Source organism: Solanum stenotomum, chromosome 2 (assembly GCF_019186545.1).
Source record: "Solanum stenotomum isolate F172 chromosome 2, ASM1918654v1, whole genome shotgun sequence".
In the NCBI taxonomy this organism is placed as follows: Eukaryota; Viridiplantae; Streptophyta; class Magnoliopsida; order Solanales; family Solanaceae; genus Solanum; species Solanum stenotomum.
Window position 1 is genome coordinate 30,213,823 of NC_064283.1, and position 11,513 is coordinate 30,225,335.

Here is an 11,513-nt window from a genome sequence, read left to right on the forward strand (position 1 = left end):
GTTAGGTTTGAAGAGTTGTTCCAATGTATACATAAGTGAAGAAAGAGAAGCATATTTCTATTTATGTGTTGGAATAACTAAAAGATAGAGTCTTGCAGATTTAATCTGTCTGATTTTGTCCAAATCGTTTAATCTTCCATCTCTAAATTTTTATAATTGGCGGACAAAGACATTGGATACTTAGCCTTTATCATTTGTTTAGTTAAAAGAGATGATGCATGAGAACACAACCAATTACAAAACAAGAAAATCTAATTGTTTCACTCAATTAATACAATACTATAGATATGAGATGCACATGTACAACCCAAGTTCTTTTTTATTTTATATAATTGTGAGACAAGGTGTAGTGCACTCATTGAGTTCACCAGCAAGCCCCTGCAGTTTAAAATAATCTTTAATCTGAATTTTGAAAAGTTCGTGTAGAAAATATATGATACATTTTCATTATAATTTACAACCCTAAATAAATATATGTGGTGAAGTTAAAAGAAAGACACTAAGGATTAGTTTTGTTCGTTGACAAAATTATTTAGTACTATATCAAAAAAGTATATTTTGATGTTTATGTTTCATATCCTCCAAGTGAATGACAACTGCCGTAAAGAAAAGGAAGTAAAGGAGAAAATGAATTGAAAAATAGAGCAAAAGAGAAGAAAAAGTTATTGTGGTCTTCTTTATATCTGATGCAACTTGATGCAACTTGAAACTAAGAGACCTGCCTATTAAATAGGCTTACAACGGAACTGAAATACTAAAATTTAGGTACATTAGTCTGGCACAAAGGAAACTAAGACTTGGTCAAGTATCATTGAATCACTTCTCAACAGCCCCCCCCCCCCCAGACTCAAACATGCAAACTCCAAGTTGACCTCTGAAGAACTCGTCCTTTGCTTAGGGAAGTGACTTCATGAAGATGTCTGCTATTTGCTCGTTTGTAACACAAGACTTCAAAATAATTTCACTAGTAGAGACAAGACCTCAAATATAGTGATAGTAAAAAAGTTCAGTTGCACCAGTTGGTTTCTGATTAAAATCTACAACAAGTCTCCTTAACCAAATTGCACGACAAGCTATAGAGGTTGCTACAATATATTCAGCCTATGAAGTTGATAAGGCCACCACTTCCTGCTTTTATGAACTCCATGAAACTGCTATCCAAGATTAAAGTAGAAACCATGTGTTCTCTTTCTATCAGAAATGATGCATGCATAATCACTATCAGTAAAGCCAGTTAATGTGAAATTTGTTATCTTAGAATACCAAATTTCATGCTCTATTGTCCCAGCTATATATCTCAGTACTCTATGTTTAGCTCCAAGGTGAAGCTTGCTTGGATTGTGCATAAATATCGATATGACTCTAACAGAGAAAACAATGTATGGTCTTGTATGGGACAAGTAATTCAAACCACCAACCAGACTTCTAAAATAAGTCGCATTTTCCATTTCAAAATCATCATCAAGACAAACTTCTCATTAATATTCATCGGCATAGCAGCAACTTAACAATTTACCATAGTAAATTTTTTCAAAAAAATTGTTGCATATTTTTCTGTTAAAGAAATATGCCTTAAATTTCCTGTTTCACCTCAAGACCAAGAAAATAATGCTACATACCAAAATCAGAAATCTCAATTTTTTTATCATGCAGTTCTTAAATTCAGTGACGATAGACTCACTCGAACCCATATATATCATATTGTCAACGCAAATACATACCACCAAAAAACTCATTTTTACCTTCTTGTTTTACATAAAGAGTAGGCACATTGTTACTTATTTCAAAATCATTCTCATGGAAATATGAATCAATCTTAAAGTACATGTCTGTGACTCTTGTTTTAAGACATAGAGTGCCTTTTTAAAACTTGTAGACCTTATCTTCTTTGCCATTAACTACAAAACTTCAGGCTGTGAGACATAGACCTCCTCTCTCAAATCACCATTTTAAAAGGCAAATTTATCATCGAATTGGTACAGTAGTCAATTAAAATTAGCAGCCAAGGCTAATAAAAGTTCTCACAGTTTTAAATAGGGCAATAAGAGAAAACGTTTCTTCAAAGTTAGTACCTTATTGTTGGGAATAACCCTTTGCGACGAGCCTTGCCTTGTGTTTTGGATGCTGCCATCAACATATACTTTTAAACAACCATTTGAGCCCACTAGCTTTCTTTCCTTTGGGCAAATTTACCAAGACCCATGTCTGATTCTTTCGAATAGACAACAACTCCTCTTTCATAGCTTTGCACCATTTGTCCTCTCTCTTCAGCATCTTCTAAGTAAATATGATCTGAAAGAAGTAAAGCAAAAGTACAAGATGTATTGTCAACATATGTGGGATTTTGTTTTTTATCCCTTGTTGATCTTCTTAATGCAGTTGTCTTTGTTGATGGTTTTTTCAATGTTGAAGATGTTGTTGGTGCAATTGATGAGACACTCGATAGACTTGTCAAAACAGGATATGTTCCATACTCTTGATGAACAATATTGTCAGAAGGTAGAAATTTAATATTTGAACTTTCATTTCCTGAATTAAAGTTCCAACTTGCATCTTCATTGAACAGAACATTTTTATTTACCATTTCTCACTCACTTGATTATATAACTTATAGGCTTCGGATTGTGTTCTATATCCAATAAAGATATATTTTTCACATGTGAGAAAATCCTTTAACAATTCCATTGATGCTAATCTTGAAGCAAACTAGATCATAAAACATTCCTTTACATAAATCAGGGACAACTTTTCATGAAAACATCTTTCATAGATTCAAGCTTCTTTATAAATTCATGTCTTTTAGGATTGATAATCAAGAATAATGCCTGGGTTCATGTGAAATAAATAGTAAAATATGTAATTGATTAAAAATTCATAATAAGATTAAAATCATACAATTGAATCAACACAATTTGAACCTATGAATAATTGAATGAAAACCTAATCAATTTTGGTGAAATTGAACTTGGAGAATTGAGAAGTTCTTGGGGCTCAATGGATGAATGAAACTCATTGATGAAGCCCTACATTCCTTGAGGATCAAAGCCCAAAATAAATGGAGGAATTAGAGACTTGAGGCTTGAAACACTAGGTGTTTCTCATTGATCTTAAGAAAATTTGGAGAGGATAAGTGTGGATAGGATTGGGGATTTGAGTGAATGTGAGAGTTGAGGTAATTATAGGGGTACAATGGTAGTTATAGGACTTAAAATTAAGGTCAAAACAACATAGTATAGGTAATAAATTCAAAGGAAAAGAGCCAAAAACCCTTAAAGAAATAAATGTCAGAGAACCGTACGGTTTAGACTAACGGACCATAGAAATTACTATTGACCATACTGGTAAACCGTAGGTCGAGTTGCAAGGGCCTAAAATTGGACAGCTTTCTACAACACCCTTCTACGGACCGTCTAAATTCCTACGGTCCATATATATCAACTTTAACCTCAAAATCTTTCTAAGTCTGGAGCCTTTCTACGGAACCCATCTACGATCCGTTGAACACCTACGACCCATCTTGTCCATTCGTATGTCAAACTTCAGAAACTTGAATTTCTCAAATATCAACCTTATTCCTATGAGTTCCATCTACGATCCATAGAAACTTCTACGAACTGTAGACTGGTCTCATAGGATTCAACCAATAGCCAGAAATAAGAAAATTTTTCTTTCCTTTTGACTTTCCAATTTTTGAGGTGTTACACCATCGACAATGCTTGTCGGTAATATGACTTACAATATTCTTTTTTCAAACAAATCATTATTTCTGGTGGAACCAAAGGTATTCGGAAGTACATATTATGTTCGAGAAGTACGGCCTTCTGTTTCTAAGATGGACCCTAAGGCATTGAAGTGTGTTTTCATGGGTTATTCTCGTCTTCAAAAGGTGTAACAATGTTATTCTACTCAACTTTGAAAATATATGGTGTCAAATGATATGATATTTTCAGAGATTACACCATTTTTTTTATACTCCACCTAAAACCACAAGTCAGGGGGAGGAAGATGAGTGGTTAGTTTATCAGGTTTCTCGTGTTGTGGAATCAAGTGATGTTATTCTTCAATCTCCTAGTGACTCTATGCACATGTTCCAACAAGACCGCCAATTTTTCAAGTTTATTTGAGGAGACGAGAGACTGATGATACATGCCCTGCACCAACTCATCCTCCAGAAAATCTTAACCTCTCTATTGCTCTTTATAAAGCTACAAGGACTTGCAAATCCACATATACTATTGCTAATTTTGTTTCCAATGATCGATTATCTCCTATATCTAGATCCTTGATTGATTCTCTAGACTTTGTTTCTGTACCCAAAACAGTGAAGGAGACTTTGCATCATCCTGGATGGTCAAATGTGATGCTTAAGGAAATATATGCATTAGATGAAAATCACACAAGAGATTTGGTGGATTTACCCAATGTGAAGAAACCAGTAGGATGTAAGTGGGTGTTCACAGTTAAAGTTAAGGCCATGCTTATAACTAAAGGATATGCTCAGACTTACAGGGTGAAATATTCAAACACTTTTTCTCTGGTTACCAAACTCACTTATGTACTCTTGTTCATTTCTCTAGTTGCCTTTACATCAGTTGGATATCAAGAATGCATTTCTTCATAGTGATCTTCAAGAGAAAGTGTATATGGAGAAACCATCCATTTTTTTTCTCTTGAAGAGTATAGGAAAGTGTGTCATTTGAAAAAGTTTGTGTATTGCTTGAAGTAGAGTCCACAAGCTTGGTTTGGCAAGTTCAGTGAGGTAGTTTAAGAGTTTGGACTGAAAATGAGTAAATGTGATCACTCTGTCTTCTACCAACAATATGAAGTTGACACTATCCTTTTTGTTGTATAGGTAAATGACATTGTCATCAGAGAAGGTGATTCTGAGGGGATCTCTTCCCTTAAGTCTTGCTTGCATGCTCAGCTTCATTCGAATGACTTCTGCCAGTTAAAATATTTTTGGGAGTAGAAGTAAATAAAACAAAGAAGGGAATTCTTCTCCTATCTTAGATAAAGTATACTCTTGACCTAATTGCAGAAACTGGAAAATTGGTAGCCAAACCTTGCAGTACTCTAGTGGTTCCCAATGTGCATCTTATGAAAGATGATGGCGGCCTTTTGATAAACAAAAGAGGTATAAGAGGATAGTTAGGAAGTTAAACTACCTCATAATGACTAATTCAGATATTGCCTTTGCGATGTTGTAAGTCAGTTTATGCTTACACCTACAGTCAAATATTGGGCAACTTTGGAACAGATTCAATGTTACTTGAAAGGAGCTCGTGGACTTGGCATATTGTATAGAAATCACAACTATACTCGTATTAAGTGTTTTTTAAATGTTGATTGGGTTGGTTCCAAATTAACAAAAGAGCCACTTCATGATATTGTATCTTTATTGGAGGAAACTTGGTAGCATAGAGAGTTAGAAGCAAAGTTTTGTATCTCGATCCAGTGCAGAAATTGAGTACAAAGCTATGTCATAGTCTACGTGGGAAATTATGTGGATTTATCATCTTTTAACTGAAATGGGGTTGAAGCATCATACGCCAACAAAATATTAGTGTGATAATCAAGTTGGTCTTCATGTTACCTTAAACTCAGTGTATCATGAAAGAACTAAACATATTGAAGTTAATTGTCACTTTATTGATGAGAAGATTCAAGAAAACATGATTTCTACTAGCTATGTGAAGACAAGAGAGCAACTAGCTGATTTTCTTACAAAGGTGGTTAATTGAACTCGAGTCGATTACCTTTGCAACAAATTGAGCATGATTAATATACATGCACCAACTTGAGTAAGAGTATTACAAAATATATATAGACATCATATTAGTAGCGTGCATAGGCATAATTTTAGCTAGTAGATCTGTAGGAATCTCGCATAATTAGCTAGCAGATTGGTAGGAATCCCTTTTTATTTTCTTTCCTAAATAAGCACCTAATGTATTGTATTTAATTATTTATATCTTGCTTACCTATTGGAATAAGACATCAACTCCTATTTCGATTATAGCTATTATGGGAAGAGTGAACAAACCATGATTAGACAAGCAACAATAGGCAAAAGAGATGGGGTGATCTTAAATTCCTGTTCATCATGACTTCTTCAGCTTTGCCCTTTTTATCTCCATTTTCTAGCTTCTTTTGATCTTAAATCCCTATTCATCATGAACTTTTTCAAATTCCTTTGCAATGATTCCTTTTGGCATAAACGTCATTAGAAATCATGGAAACAAGTCTGCCAGTAATTCATGCTTAAAGGTTCAACAAATTTGAAAAAAGCCAACTTATTAAAAGTCTTTTACACACTCATGTTACTGCATTAAAACCATGTGAAAGAATTTTGTATAGGCACTTCATTCCATAGTGACTCTAACTTTCATCATATGTGGAATTAAGATTCGAAGTTTGTGTTCCAGATTCTACTTGTTTTAAGCTACTAAGTTCTCAATTAACAAGTTATACTTATTAAACGGATTTCTTTAGACAAATATAAAGTTTAGACAAAAGTTACTGAATTTGATTGACACTCTACCTAAATCTAGCTCCGACCCTGGCTTTCAACACGACATTTTTAAATCAAAACAAGTATATTCAGTTACTCTTCACATCTTCAGGGATCTCTGGAGCACTAAAATTTATAATCAAGATTAGAGAACACATATTGACAATTATAATTAATAAGAATACAATTAATTTTCTTACATTATCAGTTTTTTTACATAACCAAACCAAATAAAACCCTTTTGATATTAAGTTGTGGTTGCTCATTATCACTTTTTTTTAGGTGATAGCTGTGAACGTATTATTACCAGTAACCAACAATATGTCGTAACTTCAAGAGAAACTAACCTCATGACCACCTCCCAAGAAGGGTGCCACTATTGGGAAAGACAAGCACAAAATAAATGTGCATGATAGGGAAATAGCGGAAGAAACCCAAGTCCAAACTTTCCCTTTATATTTGAACCAATAGAAGACAAAATAATGCAAGAAAAACATTGTTTGGGGCAGTAAACAAATCAACCAAGCAAGCAAAAAAAAATCAACACAAAAGACACCTAATTTAACATGAAAAACCTCTTCGGTGTGAAGTGTAAAGCCCACAAGGCCAAAGCTCCACTAAAATGAAGAAGGGTTACAAAAGTGTTCTCCAAAATGGACACCAATAAAGTGCCAAACAATTATCAATGCAACTACAAGATAGCACCAAAAACTAGAGAAATAAAAGGAGTAAAATCACTCAATACGTAGCTACTGTTCACAAGAAAAATAATGATTCTTTAGGACTCCAAATCATTCGCCACTCAGTTCCAATCAATGATTAGGTTGAAAGGAACAAGCTCTCCAAAAATCAGCTCTATTGGACAAGAAACGAAGCGGGAATTGAGATTTGAAATTGGCTGCTAGGGCTTGTGCGAAAATCTACACTCTCTCACTCTTCTCTATATATGGTTGCTAATCAAACTCTTGTGATTCTTCAAAATAAGACCTAAAAGAAATTCTTACATATGCACCATAATATTGTGCTTATGTTCAAAGTGGGCTAATCCAAATTTGGCTTAAATTTATCCATAAAGGAAAGGAAGAAGACCCAAAACCTTGAAATTATATTTATCTACATAGGAAGGGAAAAGACCCAAAACCTTGAAATTATATTTATCCCCACATAGGAAGAGAAAAAGACCTTAAACCCAAAAATTACTCCCCCTACCGACTATGTGGAGGAAACCTCTTTCCCGGCGATCATGCAACATTCTTCAAAGTTTCCTCTTGGCAAAGCTTTAGTCATCATGTAGGAACCATTATCATTGGTATGGATTATTTTAAGTTCAAGCAACTTAGAATCCAAGACATCTCAAATTAAATGATACCTCACATCAAAGTGCTTAGACCAACCATGAAATGTAGAATTTTTACCAAGGTAAATAGTACTTTGATTGTCGCAATAAAGCACATACCTCTGTTGAGCACAACCAACATCCCTAAAAAATCTCTTCATCCAGATCAACTCTTTGCAAGCTTCAATAGATGCAATAAGCTCAGCCTCTGTAGTAGATAAAACAACACATTTTTTCAACCGAGATTGCCAAGACACAGCTCCCCCTGCAAAAGTAACCAAGTAGCCAGAAGTAGACTTACGAGTATCAGCTTCACCAACCATGTGTGAATCCGTGTAACAACAAAGAATAGGTTTCCATGTACCAAAACACAAAATCAGACTAGAAGTGCCACCAAGATATCTCATAATCCACTTTCCAGCATTCCAATGCTCTCTTCCCGGATTAGAAAGAAAACAACTAACAATACCAACAACATGAGCAATATCATGTCTTGTACACACCATTGCATACATCAAACTATCAAGAGCTGAAGCATAAGGAACTTTCTTCATATCTTCCTTCTCACAATCACCGGAAGGACCATGCTTTGTACTCAATTTGAAGTGCATAGTTAAAGGTATATAGACAACCTTAGCTTTGTCCATGTTAAATATATGAAGTACTTTCTGAATATCATTCTCTTGTGACAACCACAATTTCTTGGCCTCTCAATCACAAACAATCTGCATGCCAAGAATCTACCTTGCTGGTCCCAAGTCTTTCATAGCGAAGGACTTATTCAACTCTTGCTTCAACTTTTTAATCCTGCAAGCATTATGACCAACAACAATCATGTCATCAACATAAACAAAAACGATGATAAAGTCATTACTAGAGAATTTTTGCACAAAAACACAATTTTGCGAAGAAGTTTTTTTAAGCCCTGCTAACTCATAAAAGAACCAAACTTCATGTACCATTGCCTGGGAGCTTGTTTTAGACCATACAAGCTCTTCTTCAATTTGCAAACATAATTCTCTTTTCCCTTGACTTCAATGCCTTTCAGCTGCTCCATATAAATTTCTTCATCTAAGTCACCTTGGAGAAAAGTAGTTCGAACATCCATTTGTTCAACCTCTAAGTCTAGACTTGCAACCAAGCCTAGAACAACACAGATGGATGACATCTTTACAACTGGAGATAATATCTCATCAAAATCAATTCCCCTTTTCTGGTTAAAAACCTTCACAACTAATCTAGCCTTGTACTGTGGAACTGGGCTACCATTTTCATATTTCACCCTAAAACCCCACCCTTTTTCAAATCTTTTTGATCTTTAGGTAACATAACCAAATAAAAGGTATGATTATCATGTTGAGATTTCATTTCATCTTCCATAGAATCAAACCACCTTTCTTTTTCTTCACTTTCCATGGCCTCATGAAGAATCTTGGGTTCTCCCCCATCAGTCAAAAGTACATACTCATTAGGGGAATAACGAGATGAGGGTATTTTCTCTCTAGTAGATCTTCTGAGAGAACTCTATGGGGCATCAATAATAGTTGGTTTCTTACCAACCAAATCATCTTGCATTAGAGCATCACCGACATAATGGTCATTCTGAATATGATCACCATCTTCAATATCAATTTGATTTTCATCATTTTGAAGATTTTCATCATGTGCAGTAGTCAAAGGAACTGGATCAACATCAATGATAACGCTCTATTACACTTCATCTAATTCTAAGTGTAGGCAATCACTAACAAGTATTAACCCAACTAAGTGTTGTGGTTGATCCCACAGGGAGTGATACAGTAGATAATTCGATTAATAAGTAAAATTGTGTCCTAATCATATGTAGATGTAGAGGTTTTGCAACATTAAAGTAAATCACAAAGTTTCAACAATTAATATCAAATGGGGGAATTTAGGTAACCAAATTACGAAAGCTAACACGGGTAGTAAATAAATAGAGATTGGACCTTAGGAGTGTGATAAGTTGAATACTAATTTTGCATAATGGGTGATTGCTAGTTACTTATAGATGTTTAATCTCAGTGGGTAGACTAGGTTTTGAGTGCATAGTCATTTCTCAATCAACTACTACGTTTCAAGTGAGTTCTTTTGCACCTCAATGAGAAAAACACATCCAAACAACCAAAATCCGTAATTAATCCACTCTTTCAAGCTGGATTTGTAAAGACACAATCAAACCCACTTTCTCAAGCTAGATTCTTACAATGCAATCAATACAACCATTAATCAATAATTCGACTCTAATACCTATTTGTCAAGAAAGAATAGAGAAATAAGCTAGAATTGCATTTGCAACTACAATTCTTCAATTGAAGCATGAACAATTGATTGAACCCACTTCGAAACAACAATAAAATCAGTAACTAACAATATCCATTAGCTTATTAATGCATTCAACTATATAATCACACCCCCAAAGAAAGGGATTTTAGCCAAGCGTAGGAAAAAAAAGAAATCGTTACTAATGAAGTTTTCCATCTGATTTGCTAACGATCTGCAATTCCCAAATGTTGAAATTTCAGCTAGAAATCTTACAATCTCTACTAAAAATGTGAATATAGTGTTCTAGAATGTAAAGCTCAGAAACCGAAAAGTAAACAATATGGGAACTCATTCTCTTCTTTTAAGAATTGCATTTATACGCTCTTAGAATTTCAGCACCAAGTCAACTCGGCGAAGTAAGTCGGGTTCACCAACCAGCTCGGCGATGCGCCGAGTTGCTCCTCTTCTCAACTTTTTGGCTTGGCCTTTTCGGCTTGGCCTTTTCATCAAAGCATTCTATAACTTTCAGCGAGCCACATCGCCTCGCCGATCCCTTCGGTGTGTCATCGAATTGCTTGTCTGCTTACCAATTTGGTTTCTTCCATGGGTTGTTATGCTAGAACTTTACACGAGCTAAAGGTACACTCGACGAGTCGTGGAGTAGATTTGGCGAGTCTCAGCTTTTATCCCCTTTAACTTTTTCAGCATTTTTGCTCCTGTAACACCCCAGAGAATTTTTTGAACTAAGACTCGAGCCGTCCTTCATGTGGAGTGAGATTTTACCGAGGAATAAAAATTTCTTGAGTGTTAAGTTAAGATCCCTAGATGTAGCACATTGAGTTCCAAGAAGAGTTGAATTGGAAATAGTCATTTCGGAAAGAATTTGGAAATTTGGCTAAGTTCAAAAATCTAGAAATTTGGCTAAGTTCAAAAATCTGGAAATTTGGCTAACTGTGGAAATCAGTGAGTTTTTGGCTAACTTTGAGTAGTCGTAACTCCTAGTTTAGGATGAGTTAGGAGTAGTTCCAGCTATGGTTGTGAAGCTCGTGGAACAATCTTTCCAACGCCACCGAGTTTTCTCGATTCCGAGTTCGTATGAGCGAGTTATGCCCTTTAAAAGTTGGGGCAGTTGGCAGGGAGTCCGTCCGAAAATTTAAGGGCATTTTGGTCTTTTCACAAATCATTTCTTTTGAGGTTATATTGTTGTGTTAGGCTGTTTGTGGATCATTTTTGTTCCATTTTAAAAGAGAGAAAGTTAGGGTTCTTGAGAGTGAAGAAGAGAAGAAGAAGAGAAGAAGAGGAGAAGAAGAGGAGAAAGAGGAGATCAACAAGTTTCCGTCGTGGAATTTCGTCGGGGGTGATCCCTATCAAGGTATGTGAGTT